Genomic DNA, 21,804 nt, shown 5'->3' on the forward strand with positions numbered 1-21,804 from the left:
CTCCATTTTTGTATCATTAAAAACACAAGATACTTATTATAAAATTGTTAAACAAGAAGACATTTAATATTAAATCACAATAGAGATCTTACTGTTTCACTGTGTACTGAAAACTCCAGATCATTGCTTTCTGCAAGTGTATGAAATATATTGCAACATGTAACTGTTATATGAGTTGTAGAAATATCTGCTGCTTATCAATAACAACTGACTTCTAGGCTTGTTGCAACAGTTAGAATATTTTTTATTGTTTTATATTGTATTTCTTTTCTTTTGCTTATATGACAGAAAATTGATGACACTTAAATACTAAAATTATGTATAATTGTTGTGTTATTACCTAACAAAGGTTAAAACTGATGATTCTACTTCAAGGCTTTTGAATGGAAGGTTAATAATTGCACTTTATTCCCTTACTTAGAGAAGCCAGTTAACAAGTTATATAGAGAAAAGAGAATGATAACTTGAATGAGAAGAGTTGAGGAAGAGTTCCTTAAAACTGCAACCTGTTAGGATTTCTACAAATGTCAGAAACAAATTCGTCTTGGATAATGTGGAGTATGTGTGAGGGTTTGACAGAGTTTGTAGTAGCTGCTATCAGGTTGAATTTGGAAATTGGTCAGACTCCTTAATGTGGTTGAAGAGGCCATTACTTAAAATGAGATAATAAACACAAGTTCCTAAACTCATATTAATTTAAAGATTTCAGGACCCTCCCTAATCTATCAGCAGGAAATGAAAACACTAATTTGAAGAGATATGTGTACCCTTATGTTCACTGCAACATTATTTACAATAGCCAAGATATGGAAGTGACTTAAGCATCCACGGATAGATGAATGGATAAAGAAGATGTGGTATATATATGTACAGTAGAATACTGCTCAGCTATAAAATAGAATGAAATTTTGCCATTTGCAACAATATGGATGGACTTGGAGGGTATTACACTAAGCGCAATAAGTCAGACAGATAAAGACAGATACTATAAGATTTCACTTATATGTGGAATCTAAAAAACGAAACAAATGAACAAACAAGACAAAACAGAAACAGACCATAGATACAGAGAACAAACTAGTGGTTGTCAGAAGGGGGGATGGGGGGTTGGGTGATATAGGTGAAGGGGACTAAAAGTTACAAATGTGTCATGAGGATATAATGTACAGCATAGGGAATATGGTCAATGATATTGTGATAGCTTTGTATGGTGACAGATGGCTTCTAGACTTAGCATAGTGATCATTTCATAATGTATACAAATGTTGAACCACTATGTTGTACACCTGAAACTAATATAATATTGTATGCCAACCTTATTTCAATTAAAAAAAGATTTCAGGATCCTCTCTATAAGTGTGTGACATCAAATCCTAATATCTGCTCCAATTTTATCTGAACTCTTGTTTTTTCCTTCAAAATGATGATCCTGGTCCAGTTCTTAAATACTGTAATTTGTGGCATTCGAAGACTGTAAATCAACTTGAGACAACTCTGAGCTTTGTTCCCTTTGGGTTACAAGCAGGCTTCTAACATATGATTATATTCAGAGTCAAAACGCTAATATTTATCAAGGAATTAAAGAACCACAATAGGGACTTCCCTGGTGGCGCAGTGGTTAAGAATCCGCCTGCCAAAGCAGGGGACACAGGTTCGAGCCCTGGTCTGGGAAGATCCCACATGCCGCGGAGCAACTAAGCCTGCGTGCCCCAACTACTGAAGCCGGCGCGCCTAGATCCCCTGCTCCGCAACAAGAGAAGCCACCGCAATGAGAAGCCGTGCACCTCAACGAAGACCCGCTCGCCTCAACTAGAGAAAGCCGCGCTCAGCAACGAAGACCCAACGCAGCCAAATAAATAAATAAATTTATAAAAAAATTAAAAAAATAAAGAACCACAATAAAGAGGTAACTACCAGCCCTCTGTTGTCAAATTCAGTCAGATGGAAGGTGATTACACATGTAGCATAAATATAAAATGGATGCTTAAAAATCATCAGTTAATCTCCTAATACTTGAAATTTTAGCGTGAAATGTCATTAACCAAATATTATGAGCGGAGAGGCTCAACAACTATAAAAAATGTAGAATATAGCTTTTAAAAGACACAAATAATTCTTTACATCTTGGCAAAAATAAATCATCAGAGAAGCCACGGCTTCAAATAAAGGCCGTGGCCATATGAAGTGTTCTTTTCATTGCTTATTCACGGAGAACCTGTTTTCAATTGCTCTGTCCAAGTAACAATTTTTTGGTTATAACATAATGATGTATTCCATTCAGTGATCTTCTTTTTGCTTTATGTTCTAATTCCCTAAAGATAAGGAGAGAGCATGTAGAAGGTATCCTAAGGTCTAACTTACTTACGTTTTTATTCTTATTTAAGAAACATTACTGCTATACCCGCCAAGGATTACAGTGCAACTAACATAATATCTTCCTAAGCTATTATTCAATTGAGAAACGATATTAAAACTTTAACAATATTACAAGTTCTTAAAACATTTATAAAGAGCCTTATGACAGAATTGCAGCTTGAAGGAGGGAAAAATTACTTAAAATGTTTTTATTTCACCAGAAAATGCAAATTCAGAGGCATTTGCATAATTATGTTTAAAGACAGGTTTATAGCAGGGCTCTGAAATAGATGAGAGATCAATTTTGGTGCAGTATGTGCTTAAAAGAGATCTCATCAGGACTCTAGCCAAGGTAGACTTCCCATGTCCCCTGCAACAGTAACTGAATATGGTTTGAAGAATGAAGGGTAGGAAAATTAATCTATGGTGATAGAAGTCAGAATAGTGGTTACTTTTTGCAGAGGGCAATGACTAGAATGGAGCTTGAGTGAGGCTTATGGGTTCAGGTAACGTTGAATAACTTGATCTGGGTACAAATTACATAGGTGTGTTCATTTTGTAAAAATTTATGGAACAATTCACTTAAAACTTGTGTACTTTACTGTATGTTATATTTCAGTAACAAAATTTACCAGAAATATGAAGGTACATTCTAAAAGACAACTGACCTGGATTCTTAAAAAAGTCATGAAACAAAACAAAACAAAACAGAAAACAACCAGATGTAGTGTATGTATGACTCTTGACTGGATCTCGGATTAAAAGGAAAATAGCTATAAAAGTCTACTGGGGATATGTGAATATGGAATGGATAGTAAGTTCTATCATGAAATTATTGCTAAAAATTTTCTTAGGTGTGATACGGTATTGTTATATGGTTCTTAGGAAATGCTCACTGACGTAATTAAAGTGTCAGGGTGTCTGCAGCTCGCATTCAAATGGTTCAGAAAAAGGTGCATGAGTGTGTATGTTGTCTGTATGTGTGTGAGTGTGATTCTGCATGTGAGTGCGTTTGTGTGTGAGGGTATGTGTGAGTTTAACAGTGTGAGAGAGAGAGAGCAAATGATAGCAAGTGAGATGAAATTTTAACAATTGCTGAATCCCAGTGTAGAGTATAATTTTCTTTCAACAGTTCAGTATTGTAAAAAAAATTTCCAAATAAAAACGTGACTTCAAAAAAAGGTTAGGAAGAAAAGGGAAAAAATGATCACTTGACCTAAATCTTCAGTCTCGAGATTCCCGCTGAACTGTTCTGAGGACCAAGATGAAGCTGCAAGTACGGTAGAAGAATGTGGAAATAATGGGGGCTGAGACGTTGGAAGAGTTATATCCCTACATACAGAGCTCCTGAACACTCACCGTCCTAAATTTTATTTTTATATGGCACACATTTAGAAAATTTAGGAGTGTCCTGGAAAGTTGTAACAGCTGGTGTGCTAGTGTTGGGCCCCGGGGCTGGGGGTGGTTGAATGTCTGAGGAATTCCGAGGCCTCTGAGAGAAGCCTGTTTCAGAGAAAGGCCCCAAACTGCCTGGGGACCCACAGTGTGAGAAACAGGCCACTGGACGGGCCCTGACAGATGTTATGAAAGGGTGGTGTTAAGTGCCTTTTTCAGGATATTAAACCAGCATCCTAACTGGCAAAAAAATGAATTGTCACTGACATTATGTCAGCCCATTGGAGACCCTCTCTGCTACTTTCCGTGATCTGGGAACCATTATACATGGTAGATCGATAGGGTCCTGAGCAGGAATTTAAATAATCATTTCTAATAAAACCTATTGTAGACTGTTGGGGCCAGAGGATAGAGACAAGTCACAAAACACAATGTGTTTAAAGCCGCTCTCCCTCCCTTTCTCTCTTCTTTAAAGAGGGGAATAATGGAAGCGAGATCTGGCGATAAGGCACAAAAAAGGCCTTTCGGTCCTGGCCAATCTGCTTAGCTAATGGCTGTAAACTGACACCCCTAATGAAATAAAAATGTCTCAGTTCAAGTGCATAGCTGCACAATTGTTAACAACCCTGAACTCTGGCTGTGATCCTGGTGACGGGTACTAAGTAACGCCCTGACAATTTCCCATGACTCTTCCTTCCTCTCAGCCCCTGCCCATTGACAAGCAAATAAAAGAATCCTGCAGCAAATTAAAGGACGGTAGCATCAGGGATTGAGGCCAGGGAAACAGTGGAGTGTATCATTTTTATCTCTCCTGTCTGCTCGTGACAGTGGACTGCTTGTTTTTCCTATGGAGTCCTAAGGCCCGGGATGGGTCATTGGCGGGGGGGGGGGGGGGGGTTCTGATGCGCATGGGCTTTTTACGAAGGTGCAGGTGGGGTAGAGACACAGAGGTTTGTGCAGCCTGGAGGCTATCCCAGCCCCTCATTCTGCCCTCAGCCTCCTGTTGCCGAGCTCCTCTGAGCTCTGGGCTGCAGACGGCAGGCGGAGGAAAAACCCTGTTCGAATGTGCTAAGACTAGATGGCTGCGGTTAGAATGGTTTCCCCTGGCTCCCCCCTCACAGCTTGCAGTTGTCTGATTTCAATCAGTGGCAGTTCCCTCCACATGTCCAGCCATCAATCTTCCGCCGCCCCTGGATGAGCGTGGCACAGCACGGGGCATGTTCCAGTTAAAAAATAGCCTTTGCCACAGCTTTCCTTCTTCAGCCACTGATAAGTCTGCCTTTGATATTTTTATTAAAAAAGAAAGAAAACACATTGGGAAATAGGTTTCATTTCTTACAGCCCGGACCAGAGCCCCTGAGGTGGAGGAGGATTGAGGCCTGTTGAGGGGGGACCCTAGGGAAGGGGGGCTGAGGTCTACCTTTGAAATTCCAGCCTTGTGCCAGGTGGGAAAGAAGGGCTCACTCCTGAACAACGGAAGCCCTACACTCCGTGAGAGTGCTTCCATCACAATGATACACAAGGGCATCTTTTCACAAGCAACAAACCAACATCACACTCTTCCTCCAAGGAGGAACATGCGTTTTAGGGAGAAACCTGGTTTTGAGAGACAGAATTTGAAAATAAACTGTGATCTCGCCCTTGACCTTTTTGTCATGCCCCCCGAAGGTTTTGATAGCGCCTTTGATAGACTAGCCGACTCTCCTCCTTCACTGCAGGCTCGGCGGCAGGAAGGCAGGCGGTGTGGGAAGTGGTGAGTGTCACTCCCAGAAAGGCTCTCCTGGCCGGCCTCCAGGAGATGCCTGCCCACTGAGTCACCTCCAAGAGACGACACAGTAAACATTCTGTAGCCAGGTTCCCGGTGCCTATTTTAAAATAGACTGTTTCAATCTTCTTATCATCAGGGGTCCACCTACCTTCCTGGCAGAGTCATTAGAGAACCTTCTGGAAGTATAGTAAGGTAGCCACCCGATCCCTGCATCTCCATGCCTCCAGCCCTCCGTTTATCTGTAAGGCTAAGGAGAGGTGAGTCTGGGTGAGGTTCCTTCCAATTAGTTTTTTTGTTTTTTGTTTTTTTTTATTGGAGTATAGTTGCTTTACAATGTTGTGTTAGTTTCTGCTGTACAGCAAAGTGAATCAGCTATACGTGAGTAGAGTTCCCTGTGCTGTACAGCAGGTTCTCATTAGTTATCTATTTTATACATAGTATCAATAGTGTGTCTATGTCAATCCCAATCTCCCAATTCATCCCACTCCCCCCTTTCCCCCTTGGTAACCATATGTTTGTCCTCTACATCTGTGTCTTTATTTCTGCTTTGTGAATAAGATCATCTATACCATTTTTTTCAGATTCCACGTATATGCGTTAATATACAATATTTGTTTTTCTCTTTCTGACTTCCTTCACTGTGTATAAATGAGGTCAGTCATCCATTGCTCGGAGGGACTTTCAAGATATCAAGCCTTATATCTGGCAACATAAGAATGGAATTTAAAGTAAAAGATGAACTCTCTGCATCCCAGCCTCTCATGCCTGATATTCTTTGGAGGTGGAGGCATAGATTATAAAATCATCTGCCATCCTTACGGTGTATAGGGCTTCCAGAAGTGGCTCAAGAGCCTAAGAACACTGTTGGAACATTAGAAAGGAAGAGGGGAGGGTTTCTAAATGGTGCAGTAATTTGAGCTGAACAAATCTGTAGGTCAGGGAGCAATTCTATTTTGGAAAATCTTAGAAATAGCAACAAAAAATCCAGGACTTGAGGAAATGTTAGGAACTTTTTTGAGGCATCTGGTACTGGGTATGCTCCAAATAAGGGTTCAAGGACACAGTGAGTCTTCTGCCCTGTGCAGGACTACAGGCAATATTTATGGAAGGCATCCCCATTTCAAAGGACTAATTCATGTTAGAGAAGGGAAGATGAGTCATAACAGCTCCAAAAGGACATGAAGGATGCAGTCTCTTCATTAAGTACCAGTTAAATGGTTTGTCCATCTGGTTAAGCCTTTCATCAGAGACTAACTGAATTCACTGACTTCCCCCACTTGCTGGCTTGCCATAGTCCATAAAATTTTACTAGTTCTGAAATTTTAGATTGTTGAATGAATGAATGAAATTGCCGTTTGTGTTGGTAGTGATGATTAGGGTGCCTATGGTTTAGGACATAAAGTCTAGAATAGAATAAAAAAATGATTCATTTACTCAGCAAATCTTTGGGAGAAGTCTGCCGTGTGTTAGGCAATGTTCAGTTGGGATAGAGTAGAGAGGAATAAATATTTCATGGAGTTTTTATGCTAGAGGAGGATACAATTATTTATATGATGAGAAGGAGTGAGCCAGAGAAACACCTGGGAGAGGAAAGTTTTGTGCTGAGAAACCAGCCTGCGTGTGTGAGAAGAAGCAGGCAAGTCAGTGGTGGAGTGACCATTCATCCCAGTTTGCCCATCACTGAGGGGGTTCTCAGGACTTGGGACTTTCAGTGCTAAAATAAGGAAAGTCCTGGGCAAACTAGGAAGGATTGACCACTCTCTGTGTTTCTGGACATGTCAAATGAGAAGATGAGTTTGGAGAGTAGGGCATGAGATCATGTGGTCCCCTAGAGGCCATGGTCTGGAGTTAAATTTATTCAGAGTTTGATGAGAGGCTTTTGTAGGATATCTGTGGGTCCAAGGCTCTTATTCCAGAAACCATTCCTATTGCATAATGACATTGACACTTTAATGATTTATTATTCAGTATTGACTGTATATGGGGTTAGATTAGCAATGTTCTTATGGGTGCTTTCATTGTAAGGAATTTTGGAAAAGTAAAAAATATACCAAGTTTGAAGTTGGAATGATCCAGCTTTGTAATTTACTGAAGTTGCTACAAAGGCTCCAGCAATAGAATGGGAAGAAGGAGAGGGGCATGGCTTTGGTATGAAGACTTTAATATTGCAGATCTTCATCTCCCAGTGGGATCAAGGGAGGGAAGATTTGTTTTGGGGGGATTAAATTTATTTATGGGAAAAAAGTTGGTTTGACTTACTGTATAAGGACTTCATCTGTGAGACTTTTATAATGAGAGGGGTTGTATTACTAAATTTTATCAAGTGGCAGGAAATATCAGACACTCTATGTTGGCGTTGAGTTACTTAAACTATGTTGTAATCTGTGCTCATTGTATAACCCTTTCTGGTGAGTCTGGGTAGACTTAGAGCAGAGCATAAATCAAGATGGAAAATAGAATGGAAGGTAACAATTGAAGATACCGTGTAATGTTACCTTGGGGGAATATCCGTATCCTGTATTTGCCCCTACCAGAAGCTTCTGGAGGCGACATTAAACAAGCATTCATCAAAGCCCTTGGGAAGTGAACTGACCATTTCATTGGTCCCCCGTGGCTACACAGTGGCCAAAGACTAGGGAAAGCGCCCCGCAATGATGGTGGTGGGACATTCCTGACACTTTGTTAAATTCGTTTCTCAAGGGAAACAACCTTATCTCTAGTTGAATGCTGGATTGTTAGTTCACACGCCCATCACCTTTTAAATGAATGCAGGAACTTCCTCCTTACTGGTCTCCCAAATTCCATTCTTGTCCTCCTGGAACCTATTCTCAGGAGAACAGTCAGAGTGACCTTTTAAAACAAATAAGTTCATATCTCACCCTGCTTAAAAGTCTGCCAGGGGCTTCCCTGGTGGCGCAGTGGTTGAGAATCTGCCTGTCAACGCAGGGGACACGGGTTCGAGCCCTGGTCTGGGAGGATCCCACATGCCACAGAGCAACTAGGCCCGTGAGTCACAATTACTGAGCCTGAGCGTCTGGAGCCTGTGCTCCGCAACAAGAGAGGACGCGATAATGAGAGGCCCACGCACTGCGATGAAGAGTGGACCCCACTTGCCACAACTAGAGAAAGCCCTCGCACAGAAATGAAGATCCAACACAGCCATAAATAAATAAATAAAAATTAAAAAAATAAAAAAGAAAAGCTTTAAAAAAAAAAAAAAAAAAAAGTCTGCCAATAGCATCCCATGATAGCAAGAATAAAATCCAAGCTCTTTCGTATGGCCTGCGAGGCCTTACCTCTTCCAACCACTGCCTTTTTCTCCAGGCTCATGTTCTAACACTTTCCTCTGCCCTCAGTCCACTCCAGCCACTCTGGACTTCTTGCTCTTCCTCCAGTTTGTTTCCATTTTGAAGCCTTTATACTTGGTAGTCCCACTTCCTGGAATATTCTTCTACAAGTCTTTGCTGGACTTATTCTTTCCTGTGAGGTTTGTATCACTTAATGTCACTCCCTTAGAGAGTACCTTTCTGTCTCCAATATCTAAAAGAGCCACTGCCATCCTGTCACTTTCTATCGCCTATGCCTGCTTTATTTTCTTCATAGCACTGAGGAGCCATCTATTCACTTATTCAACTAGGATTTGTATAGCTTGAAATCTGGAAAGAAAAAAAAAAAATCATTTCCTCTCACTCTCTATAATAATCTCCCTAAAGAACTCTGATTGATGCTGCTTGGGTCATATGCCTAAACTGGGCTAAGTACTTTGCTTAAAGGGATAAAATTATGTGCCTACCCTTGTATTCAGGAAGTATAGTAATGCAATTGATGGCCCCATCATAATCACAGTATGAGGGAGAGGAAGCAGGACAGAAAAAATAAAAAAATAAATAAAACCAGATGTTTGCCATGATACAGTAAATATACTGTTACTCTGTAGAGGTGATGTAACTTTCCTAGAGGTAGCTGATCAGAAGTCACTCAAGGAGCCCTTAATGACTTTTGATATGAACATGGCAATTTATAGTCAGGATTCTCCACTTTTATTTTTGGGTACTATCAAAAAGAAAACAAGCAAAATTAAATATAAAAGCATACATTTCATTTCTGATAACATTTGGAGTCAGAAAATTTCTAAAGCTTGCCAAAGTGGTAGTGTTTACACGGAAGCTGTAGAGAAGGAAGTGGAGAACAGTGCAGAGTCAGAACATGATGGTGGCAGATTTCTGAATGCATATCTACAATAGTGTCCACCAAACAACTTCATGAAGGGGACAGTTACACATGAGGGTCAAAATGTTTGCCTATATCTTCAAAAGAGGGTACAGAAACAGGAGTGAGCTAGTTAAAAGCAGAAACCACCATTTCTCATCCCTCACCACAGAGAATGATTAAGTCAGAAAAAGAGAAAGAGTTACAAAAAAGAACCATACAGAAAGCCATATCTTCATGAAGCAACGTAGGTTTGTAGTAACTGGGGATAAGGCAGGATCTGTGTTATGAAGAAAACAAACAAACAAACAAACAAATAAAACAGCTACTCTAGAGTGCTACCTTGTCCCACTCCGCCTACAGGAAACTCTTAGTATAACAGGGCCACAAACACTGAATTTATATAATAATTAAAAAAAAAAAAGAAGTAGTTAGCACACATCTATGCAGAGAAACCATAAAAATAAAGGAGGAAACAAGCAACAAATTCTATTAACAAACCACTTGCCAGGTTAAAAAAAATGTTGTCATGGAACAGACTAAATTTTTTTTTTAATTTTTATTTATTTATTTATTATTTATTTATTATTTTTATTTTTGGCTGTGTTGGGTCTTCGTTTCTGTGTGAGGGCTTTCTCCAGTTGCGGCGAGTGGGGACCACTCTTCATCGCGGGGCGCGGGCCTCTCACTGTCGCGGCCTCTCTTGTTGCGGAGCACAGGCTCCAGACGCTCAGGCTCAGTAGTTGTGGCTCACGGGCCCAGTTGCTCCGCGGCATGTGGGATCTTCCCAGACCAGGGCTCGAACCCATGTCCCCTGCATTGGCAGGCAGATTCTCAACCACTGCGCCACCAGGGAAGCCCCGGAACAGACTAAATTTTAAACAAATATTTTGCTATAGAAATTTTTTAAGTGAATGATGACAAAACAGAAGAGCAAGAATTTGGGGAATAGAAGAGAAATAATAGTAGCAGTTAAAGTAGCATAATTCAATACGAATGCAAGAAAAATAAAACATCAACAAATGAGGAAGGAGTTAGAAGGACCTCAGAAGTGAATAAAGGGCTTCCCTGGTGGCACAGTGGTTAAGAATCTGCCTGCCAATGCAGGGGACACGGGTTCAAGCCCTGGTCCAGGAGGATCCCACGTGCCGAGGAGCAACTAAGCCCACGAGCCACAACTACTGAAGCCCTCATGCCACAACTACTGAAGCCTGCAGGCCTAGAGCCCGTGCTCCGCAAAAAGAGAAGCCACCGCAATGGGGAGCCCGCGCACCGCAACAAAGAGTAGCCCCCACTCACCACAACTAGAGAAAGCCCACGTGCAGCAACAAAGACCCAACTTAGCCAAAAATAAATAAATAAATAAATAAATTTATTTTTCAAAAAAGTGAATAAACATTGGAGAAAAAACAGTAATGGACACATAAGAGGAATGACAAAAATAAACAAAATACAATTGAAATAGTTAAAAAGAGTTAGAGAGAAAATGTTGGTAATAGAAAATAGGAAAAGGAAATATACCATATGCATAATTGGAGTCTACAAAAGAGGTAAAATGGAATAGATCAAATATTGAAAGATACAATTCAAGAAAACATTTCTAAAATAAAAAGCACTTGAATATAAATATAAAGAGCAGGTCAGCTGTTATGGATATTCAACACCTGAATATTTTTAGTAAAGTTACTAGACTTAAAAAAATCCTTTGTGCAGCCGGGAAAAGATATCACTCAAATGGGAGAAAAACAAATCATTCTTCTCTCATAGATCTTAACAGCAATATTTAATGTCAGAAGTCACATGATATACGTATATCAAATACTAAACCATGAAAATAGAGAATCCATCTTATTTTCAAGTGCCCGTAAACCTTTCACAGACATCAATCATACTGGACAAGAAAGAAAATCTTAGTATACCCCAAAAAGTAAAATTAATACAGAAAACATTCCCTGATCACAATGCAGTGAAACTAGAAATTGACAAAAGCAACAAGAAAATGCACCCCCCCAGGAAATTAGAAAGTTCTTAGCAACAGCTTACTCAAAGAGAAAATTTAAAGATAAACATACCTTTATGACAAAGACTAATAAGGACTATCCCTGTATTAGTTTTTGCACTGCATAATAAATTATCACAAATTTAGCAGCCTGAAACAACACACATTTAAAATCTCATATTTTCCATGGGTCAGGAGCCCAGGCATGTCTTAGTGGGGTTCTCTGCCATAAACATATCATCTATGATGCATTCTTAAATGGATGCCTGATTAGGGAAAAATCTGTTTCCAAGATCATTTAGGTTTTCAGCAGAATTCACTTCTTTGTGGCTGTAGAATTCATGGCAATTTGCCTTTACAAAGCCATCAATAGAGGAAAAGACTCTAAAAAAAAATTTGTTAGCAACATGGGGATTTATTTAAGGTAATGTAAGTATGAGAGTTATATCCCATCACCTTTGCCATATTCTGTTGGTTAGAAGCAAGTCATGTATCCATCTCACAATCAAGGGAAGTTAATCATACAAGGACATCAACACTGGCAGTTCATTTAAAGTCTGTTTACTATATCCTCTGACAGAAAACTGTATGGCTCTCTCATTTATGAATGTCACTGTAAAACTTTTGAATAAAATATTGACAAAAAGAATATAGCAACATCCTAAAAGAAGAGAACATTATAATCTAGTGAAGATAACTCCAGAAATGCAAGGATGGTTCAATAATGTAAATCTATTATTGATATTATAATACATTGTATTCATTGATCTAAAAGAGAAAAATATTATTTCCATAGATTCTGAAAAGATATTTAACATAATTCAATATCCACTCTTATTAAAAAAACAAAACAAAACAAACCTTAAGGACTTAGTTAACATAACTTAATTGCTCCTTAACATGAAGGAGTATATCTTATGTAATAGCCAGCTAGAAGATTCCCTCTAAATTAAGAAGAAGAAAGTACACTACAGTTATTCAAAATTGTATTGGAGGTACCAGCCAATGTGAGTAAAATAGAGAAAGAAACCAGAGACATAAAAATTGGAAAGGAAGAAGTAAAATGATTACCTTTTGTAAATGATATAAATATGTACCTGGAATGCCTAAGAGAGTTGATTGAAAGCTATTACAAACAATAATAGAACCCAGTTAGATAGCAGGGTAGAAAATAAATATAAACCAAGACCAAGCTCAGCTCTTACGTAAATAAGATGAATATGGCCCCTTTCTTTTGTTCTTGTGATTCAAGACTCAAGCCACTAGTGTTCCACCCTCTTCAAGCACCAGCATCTCAATCTCACTCCATGACTTTAAAGACTTTCGTTTGGTTCTCCACACTTGATGGTAGTTACCATAATGCTGCATGTTCAAGGCCACACTGTTTATGACACCATATCTCTGTTCTCGCAAACCAAGGCCTGCAATTCAATTCCCTCAGGAAGACATCTCTGATTATGCTCAGCACATTCTCTGCATGCCACTGTTCTGCACACCCACAGCACCTGTGGCAGCAGTTTGTTGTGTTCTAATTTGTGTTTCCTTATATGTTGCTTGCTAAGTGTTAAGTGGTGTATGCTTTTTTTGCCCAAATCAAGATTTTGAGAATCTTGTCTCTTCTATCACCCACCATCCAGAGCACCTAGCTATAGTAGTCTATACCAAAGCATTCAATAAATAATTCTTTTAAATTTTTAATCAGTTTTAAATATATGGAACATATTTCCATGGTTCAGACATTTTAAAAGATATAAAGGCATATAGTGAAGAGTCCTTCTTCCACCCTATTCTCTATCTTCTCAGTTCCTATAACCTCCTAGGCAACATCTATCACTATTTTCTTGTTTATTTTTCCAGAAAAATTTTATGCCTGTGTAAGCCAATAGTTACAACTCCTCTCTTTTCTTATCTTTTTTATATAAATGGTAACACAATATATTCATTTCTCTCAACCTTGCTTTATACCTAAATGGTATATTCCAAATATCTTTCCCTTAATATATAGAGTCCGTCTTTAATTTTTAAATTACACATTTCATTATTAGTATATACTATCATTTACTTAACAACTACACTATTAGTAGACATTTATGTTGATTCCAATCTCTTCCTATTACTAATAGTGCCTTCCAATTAGCATATTAGATAGACATAGATTTGCATTAAAATTATAGATAGATAGATAAATAGATTCACGATGAAATTATAAAGTCATGGCCTAGAATTACCTTGACTCTCTAAGATAACTTTTCATATTAGTGTTCTAATTCATAATGTGTTCCTGGAGAAAGTCTCACTAAAGGCTATCTCCCGTATTCTCCACCCCTGCTTGCACTTCAATTGTAATAGGAAAACAACCATTTTCAACAAGGAGGGGAATCACTCAAGGGGAGAACTAGCTTTATTCCCTTAATTCAGGATTGTGAAAATAGATAAGATAGGGGACTTCCCTGGTGGCACAATGATTAAGAATCTGCCTGCCAATGCAGGGGACACAGGTTCGAGCCCTGGTCAGGGGAGATCCAACATGCCGCGGAGCAACTAAGCCCGTGCACCACAACTACTGAGCCTGTGCTCTAGAGCCCGCGAGCTACAACTACTTAGCCCACATGCCACAACTACTGAAGTCCATGCGCCTAGAGCTTGTGCTCCTCAACAAGAGAAGCCACTGCAATGAGAAGCCCGCACACCACAATGAAGAATAGCCCCCACTCACCGCAAGTAGGGAAAGCCCGCGCAGCAATGAAGACCCAACGCAACCAAACATAAATAAGTAAATTTATTAAAAAAAAAAAAAAGATATGGTAGCTGATTTCATCTCTTCCTATAAAAACTTCTTCAGCAAGGATGATATTTCTGGACACTTAGGCAGATGATTCATGTGCACTGAGGCAATCAAAATAACTACAGTTGTGGACCATATATCATCATATTGATTAAGAGCTTGGACTTTGGGAGAGAATGGATACATGTATATGTATGGTTGAGTCGCTTTGCTATGCACCTGAAACTATCACAACAGTGTTAATTGGATACACTCCAATATAAAATAAAAAGTTAAAATAAAAGAGCTTGGACTTTGAAACCAGACTAATTCCACCTCTGACTTTGGGCAACTTATTAACTTATTTGCATTGCAGATGAATGCATCTGTAAAATGTGGATAATAGTCCCTATCCAGTATTTGAGAGTCACATTATATGTGTTAGTTATTATTATTCTTTTCTAATAAACATTAGCAAATATGTACTCATCATTCATAATAAAAGCAAAATGCTTCCATTCTGCCTTCAGCCCCATAGAAGACACAGTTGAAGCAGACATGCTTAGAGTTTGCTCACATTGATGCCTAGAGCTATCAAACTTGATTAGGCCCTATGAACCATTTGCCCAAGCTCACCAAACAGAAAGTGACATTTGCACCAATGGTTTTGCACAACCTCCATTTCTATATGCAGGCATAGGCAGAGGCTTACATTTATGTGTTTCCCTAGACTCCTGATTGTTATATTTACACATAGTGATCTGCAACTTACTTGCTTCACTGTAATCCTCCCTAAGGATACCATCTAAGCTGTGGGATTGCTTCAGCACAGAGAGTGATAAAGCAACAAAGTCACCAAGAACTATTAAAATTGAATTGAAACTATGGTTTAAATAATAACAACCAGAGAATTCAAGCAAAGTTAATATATATACATATATATACATATATGTATATATCCCTCACTGTACTAAGCAAGGCCCATTGCAGAGACCCCCCTCCCAATCTCCTCTCAAATCACCGATAACACCGAGTCCATGATACAACTAACCTTTCCCTGGGAGTCTGAAGCTAAAATTAGAGACAGGACTGAGACCACTGCTGCTGGTAATGATTACATGTTAATATTGATTTATTTCATTGACTGGTTACTGCCCATCAGTGTAATGGTAGATAGATGGCATCTGTGCTGAAGCTAATAACTTTTAGATTTATTTGTTCTCTTCAGAACTTCTTAGGAAACAAATCACTCTTAATCCCCAAATAAAGCACAGTTTCTCAAATACAAATGCAATATGTGTTACCTTCCCTAATATACTTTTAAAACTGACTCTGAAGAGTAGAAGGGAGTTTAACAACTCTGAAAGACTGAATAAATGTAGCTCTAATACATAGGATTCTGACACACAGAGTTTTCCATTTCTCATTTCCAAAATGAAACTTTTATAAAGAAAACAAAAATGCTTCCTCTGCATGCGCTGTCTATTGGCATCTTGGAACCATTTCCACACCCTTCTTTGTTCTTTCCTGTAGTGCAGGAGCTGAAGGCCTGAAAACCACGTTTCCCGGATGTCCTTGCCACCAGCCTCCTGTTTAAGGTCTGGGAATTGAGGTCTCTGTGTGAGATTTGCCTGGGAAAGAGAGGAAGAACCATCACTGCTTGGCCGTGGCCAGAAGGCATATGGACTTCAGCAGAGGGCCAGAAGACAGATGTGAGGATTTTGCCAGCATTTCCTGGAAACCACCTACTTGAGGGCTACAGGCAGTGAAGTCATCAGCAAGTCATCTCCCTGAGATGCCTGCGCTTCCTGATTTCCTGAACATTAGCAGCAACTTCTTTGGCCTTTGTGTAATCCACTCTTCCATTGGTTTTGTAAATCTCTGATCATTATATTAAATCCCTTCCCAATTGAACATCCTACAGCAGTTTCTACTTTCGTTTCTAAATTCTCACTGATGCATGTTTGGTACCAAATGTAAAAGCCAGCAGAGTCTTTTCCCGACTTTGGGCTGCAGCAACATTTCTTGGCTCACTTTGAGCATGTCTTCCCGTCCCGTGTAATTTTACTCCTGAGAGATGGCCAATGGAATGGGAGTGCCGCCCAGGTGTGCCCCTCTTGCCTGACGCTTACCAGCCTCCCAAAGGTGATTCTCCTTTCTTTTCCCACCAAGAAGCTGAATGGAGCTGGCTCCTGAAGGAGGGCAGAAACCAGGAGGAAGAAAGTGCCCTTCTAATCAACTCTGGAGCAGAGTCCTGAATTCTGTCTCCCCGTCCATGCAAGCCTCACCAGCATGGGGAAAGTAACATTTTATTGTGAGAAGCCACTGAAATGTAGAGATTGTTCCAGTAGCTGCCTTCTTCGGTTAGTACACAGTCTTTGAAAGCAGAAACTACATTCTACAACTTTTGTGTTTCCCATGGAGCCAAACATACATCTATGGAGAGAATAAACAGTCAATAAATGCTTGCTTTATGAATGAAGAGAAAAAGAGAGGAGGATAAACATATTTAAATAAGGGCAACTTAATAATTGGGTGATCACTGGAGGACGTTAGATCTAATATACAGTAGTGATCATTATGTGCATGTGTTTGAATGACAAAAATGTGCTAGCCTTCCAGACTGTGCTGAGGGCAAATGTTGGTTAATACAGCATAGAGGTTAAAAGCATGGATACTGAGTTCAGATTTGCTCTCCCATTTACCAGCTGATTATCTTGAAAAAAATACCTAAACTTCGGGGTTTCAGTTTCTTCATCCACCCGTTTCATCTGGGGATGATACTCATAGTGTAACTGTTGTATAGGGTTGTTTTGTGGGTTCATGATCTCACACCTGTAGGGTACTGTGAAGGGTGCCTGGTACATCATACTGTATTTGTTAGTATTGAATATAGAAATTTGGAAATGTATTCTAGCTTTTCTTGTCTTTGGCAATGAAGCCGCCTTTGATTCTGCTTCTTTTCTTCAATTCTCCTTCTTCCTACATTGATTGTCTTTGGTTGCCATAGATTCCTTTTGCATAGAACTCATAGAAAACTTCCTCACGTTGACAGTTTCCAGATTTCTTCTGGTTTGTGAAAATTCCTAATTTGCTCCTAGGTTGGTTTATCATCTCACACATTATTATTGCATTCTGACTACATTAATGTCCCAGTTAACAGTAATTGTCCCTTTTCTTTCTCAACAACTTGAAAAATTAGGTTTTATTTTTCTAGTATGATTTTTAAGGACTTTATGAAAATATTTAAGAAATTTTGAGTTTTTAGCCTCCATACACTGAGTGTTGTGCCACGGATCCTTCTTTCCGTTTGTATTTTGTTACATGATGCCCTGCTTATCGCCTTGCTTTTTACTCTTTCTCTCAATTATATGTTGTGACATTAAGTATCTATAACCTGTTTGCCCACTGTCACATTATTCATCACAGTCCCAGTTTTGTGTCCCCTTTAGGTAATTCTGGATGCCAATTCAGTGACTTTTAATGTCATTCGGTTTGCCTGTCCTCTTCCTTTCATTCCTCCCCCCTGCAGGAATTAGAGATAATGAACAGGTCTACTACTCAATATCATGACAATCTGCAATTAAATATCACTTCTCCCTTCACCCCACCCACCCGATACAGTCATGTAAAGTCCCAGATGTCAGGAGAGTGGAGGGAAACCCCTCAAGAACATGGTATGCCTCTCCATCCTTCTTATTTTTCAAATAGAGTGACGGACACATACATAAGACCCTTAAGCCAAATGTTATGGCCTTCCTTTTTGATTAGGAAGGATCCTTGGTTGAATTTTGTCATTGTTTATTCCTGATTTCAAAAGAGGAAGAAAGAATAGCTCATGAGGGAGAAACCGACATTCAGTACCCTGTATGCAAGGTACTTGGCAGAATTACTAAGTAGACCCTTTACAAGTTATCAATGCTTTCTTAAAAATTATATATTGGGGGCTTCCCTGGTGGCGCAGGAGTTGAGAATCTGCCTGCCAATTCAGGGGACACGGGTTCGAGCCCTGGTCTGGGAAGATCCCACATGCCGCAGAGCAACTAGGCCCATGAGCCACAACTACTGAGCCTGCGTGTCTGGAGCCTGTGCTCCACAACAAGAGAGGCCACGATAGTGAGAAGCCCATGCACCGCAATGAAGAGTGACCCCCACTTACCTCAACTAGAGAAAGCCCTCGCACAGAAACGAAGACCCAACACAGCCAAAAATTAAATAAATAATAAATAAATAAATAAATAAATAAATAATAAAATTAAAAAAAAATTATATATTAAATGAGCATTTGTTAAATGTATCTGGGCCTTGCAATGGCTTGGTGCTGCCTTCAAGGGCCCTAGTGTCTGGTAGTAGCTGGGGGAGTTGAGTCACAGAGAAGGGTTGGGCGCGGGTAGGAGTAAGTCTACGGGTACACAGTGGAAGACTTTTTGTGGTATTTGTGTTCATTAAGACTACCTTAAATGGAACAAGCTAGACCCCAAACAGGGAGCCACTGTGTGGATGCCTCTGACCTCTGCAACACTTTAACATCACTGCAGTTTGTTTTCAAATCTCTCCCTGTCATCCCTTTGGCAACACCCTTTTGCCCTCTCTCATCATTCCCCGATGCTCCCCTGCTTCCACTGGACGATTTCAGCATCCTCCTTGGCTGCACCTGTCCTGACTGGTCCGCAAGGCCACATGCTCTAAGTCTCTCTCCCCTCATTCCACACATCAAGCTTTTCTTATCCTCTCAGCTTCTTACTCAATTATTAGTTCCTTGAGAAACAGAACTAGATCTATCTATAGTTTCCTCTGGGCATACAGACCAGAGATCTCATACAGGGACACGGCACAGTACAATGTACAACATATGTGTGTAGGGAGAAGTGATATTGACTCTGTCTCTTAGGATCTTGTTGACTTACAGGCTGACAAAGTGTTCATGCGTAAAAATGCAATAATGCTTTAGCCTTCTTAGAAAATATTTAAATATTTTTATTAGAAAAGTGAACATGCTCATTTTGAAAACTTTATCAAAGCAGAATTATATGAAGCTGTGACTCTCTTTTCTTTTAACCCTCTAGCACTCTGCCCAGAGAGACCCATTATTGATATGTGTTCCTCTAAATATGTTATATGCACATACAATCACACAAACACATTTATAATATATGAGAAGCTTTGTAATAAAGATATCTATCTATGTATCTATATGCCTATCTTTATTTTAACAATGGTGGAAAGGTGAATGATAGTCTTGCCCACATTCTTCAACAGTGAATACTGAACTTGATGTTTCCTTATGACTCAGGCTTATCTACATGAATACGTATCGCCATACACTATCCTGTGATGTCTTCCCAAACTGCTGAGTTGGTAAATTTCTTCTTCTAGTAGTGAGAGAGCACTGTATTTTTCCTGTGCCTGGTTTTAGCACGTCTCTGACTCCTGCTTAGCTGTCGGGTATTGCTTTTTGTTGCTATTAGTCTACTTGTTTCTTTCCTCCTAATTTGCCACCCCTGATTTATTAACGTTTGCAAATTTGATTACCAGGCTTGCTAGCAATGTGCATAAAGTGAGGGCAGAGAAATTCTGAAAGAGGACTTCAGAGGGTCTTCTTGAGATGTGTGTACCTTTGGTCATGAACTCTGTGATTTTAGAATTACCTGCAGAAGCGTCCCATGACAGGCTGCTGACAGATTAGACCAGCCAAGACAACCAAGACCATTTTAACAAGTGTTCCTAGCACAGGGCTTCGTTCTGAACTGGGGAATGTCTCTAGCTGGCAGAGACACAAAGAATTCAACTGACCGAAAAAAAAAAAAAAAAAAACTTACAAAAACAACAACAGAAATAAATTTTCTGCCTAATAGCTACAGGGTTGCTTAAATGTGAAGTCATATGAATTGTGAGAGTAACTAAGAACCATCAGAAGAACCATCATCAGCCTCAACATTCAGACATATTAAATGCAAAAGAAAATACAGGGCTGGGGTCAGAGGGAGAAAGCTCTGTCACTTTGAGTTGCCTCATTTTTTTAATGGAAAAATTGTTACAAATGGGTTCTTCAGCATATGTTATTAATTTCATTATCCTGGCTTCTTGCCAGCTAAGCATCAAGCCCTGGTTTCTGTGATTTCAGTTGCAACTAGTAAAACTCATGTGGGCATTAACAGAAACAGACAAGAGAACTTTTTTTCCCCAAATCAACTCCAAGTGACTATTTTAAAGGCTTTTAGTTTATAAAACTAGTTGGAACATTTGTTTTTGTTGATGAGGAAATTATGCTTTCCTAAAATATGGTATTCCCAGCCTATACCAACTTTATTTGAAGAACCTTGAATGAATTATTTATACTTACAGGTAAAAAAAAATTTAAGTAATGTTTTAAAATGTATAATATTTTATAAATGCTCATATAATTTTTCTTTTTCTTTTTTACTGTACTACATAGTTTTTTTTTAATAATAATGAAGACTATGAGAACAAAAATGCTTTTCTTCTAGATGAAATTGTGATTAAGCTTTACAAACAGAATGGCAAATTTAGTATCAAAATTTTACCATGAAGCGTCTTTATCTTTTGAGATATAATATGAAAAGTCATCATTCACACACACACAAAAAATACACTGGGATTAGCATCTTCCCTCATCTTTAAGCTAACATTTATTGAATGCCAATTATAAGTCAGGTACTTTAATAATACCGTTTGCTGTTTATCCAGCATTCATTATGTACCAAGCAATGTAGTAAGTGTTTATGTACAGTTCTTTTTAAGAAATCCCTACAAAACTTTGATCCAGATATTTCCACCCCAACTGTAAATGAGAAACTAAAATCAGAGAGAGTAAGTATGCCTTGCCCAAGGTCACATTGCTAATAAATGTGAATGGGGAGTTCAAATCCATGTGGGCATCTGACTCTAAAAGCCAGAGTAGCCACCTGTCCCAGTTTGCCTGAAACTGAGGAATTGCCTTGGATGAAGGATTTGGGGCCCTATAACTGGAAAATTCCTAGGTGATCTGAGAGGAGTTGGTTATCCAACTAGAAATTGTCATTTTACCTGCCATGGTGGCCCTTATCTTTGTCTGCTCAGCCCCTCATGCTCTCTCTGAATTTTGCATTATTACTTTTTTTTAATCCAAAGCAGTAGTTCTCATACTACTTTACAGTTTTAATGTTTTAAATGCTCCTAAGAACACAGGACACTTGAAATTGATATATCCATTCTACACATACATTCATTCATTTATTCAATAACTATTTATTGAATGCCCTCCAGGTACCAGGCACAGGCAAACACGACAGAGTCTTATTGTTGTGGAGCATA

The 21,804-nt window shown here is 39.2% G+C and overlaps 1 long non-coding RNA gene across 1 annotated transcript; it reads left to right on the forward strand.

The window, feature by feature from the left end:
• The first annotated feature begins 5,644 nt into the window (after nt 1-5,644).
• LOC132376268 (uncharacterized) lies at nt 5,645-17,401 on the forward strand. Its single transcript, XR_009506261.1, has 2 exons — nt 5,645-5,775; nt 16,024-17,401. It is a non-coding gene; the product is annotated as an uncharacterized LOC132376268 (long non-coding RNA).
• Nucleotides 17,402-21,804: the final 4,403 nt, after the last annotated feature.

The sequence above is a fragment of the Balaenoptera ricei genome, chromosome 12 (assembly GCF_028023285.1).
Source record: "Balaenoptera ricei isolate mBalRic1 chromosome 12, mBalRic1.hap2, whole genome shotgun sequence".
In the NCBI taxonomy this organism is placed as follows: domain Eukaryota; kingdom Metazoa; phylum Chordata; class Mammalia; order Artiodactyla; family Balaenopteridae; genus Balaenoptera; species Balaenoptera ricei.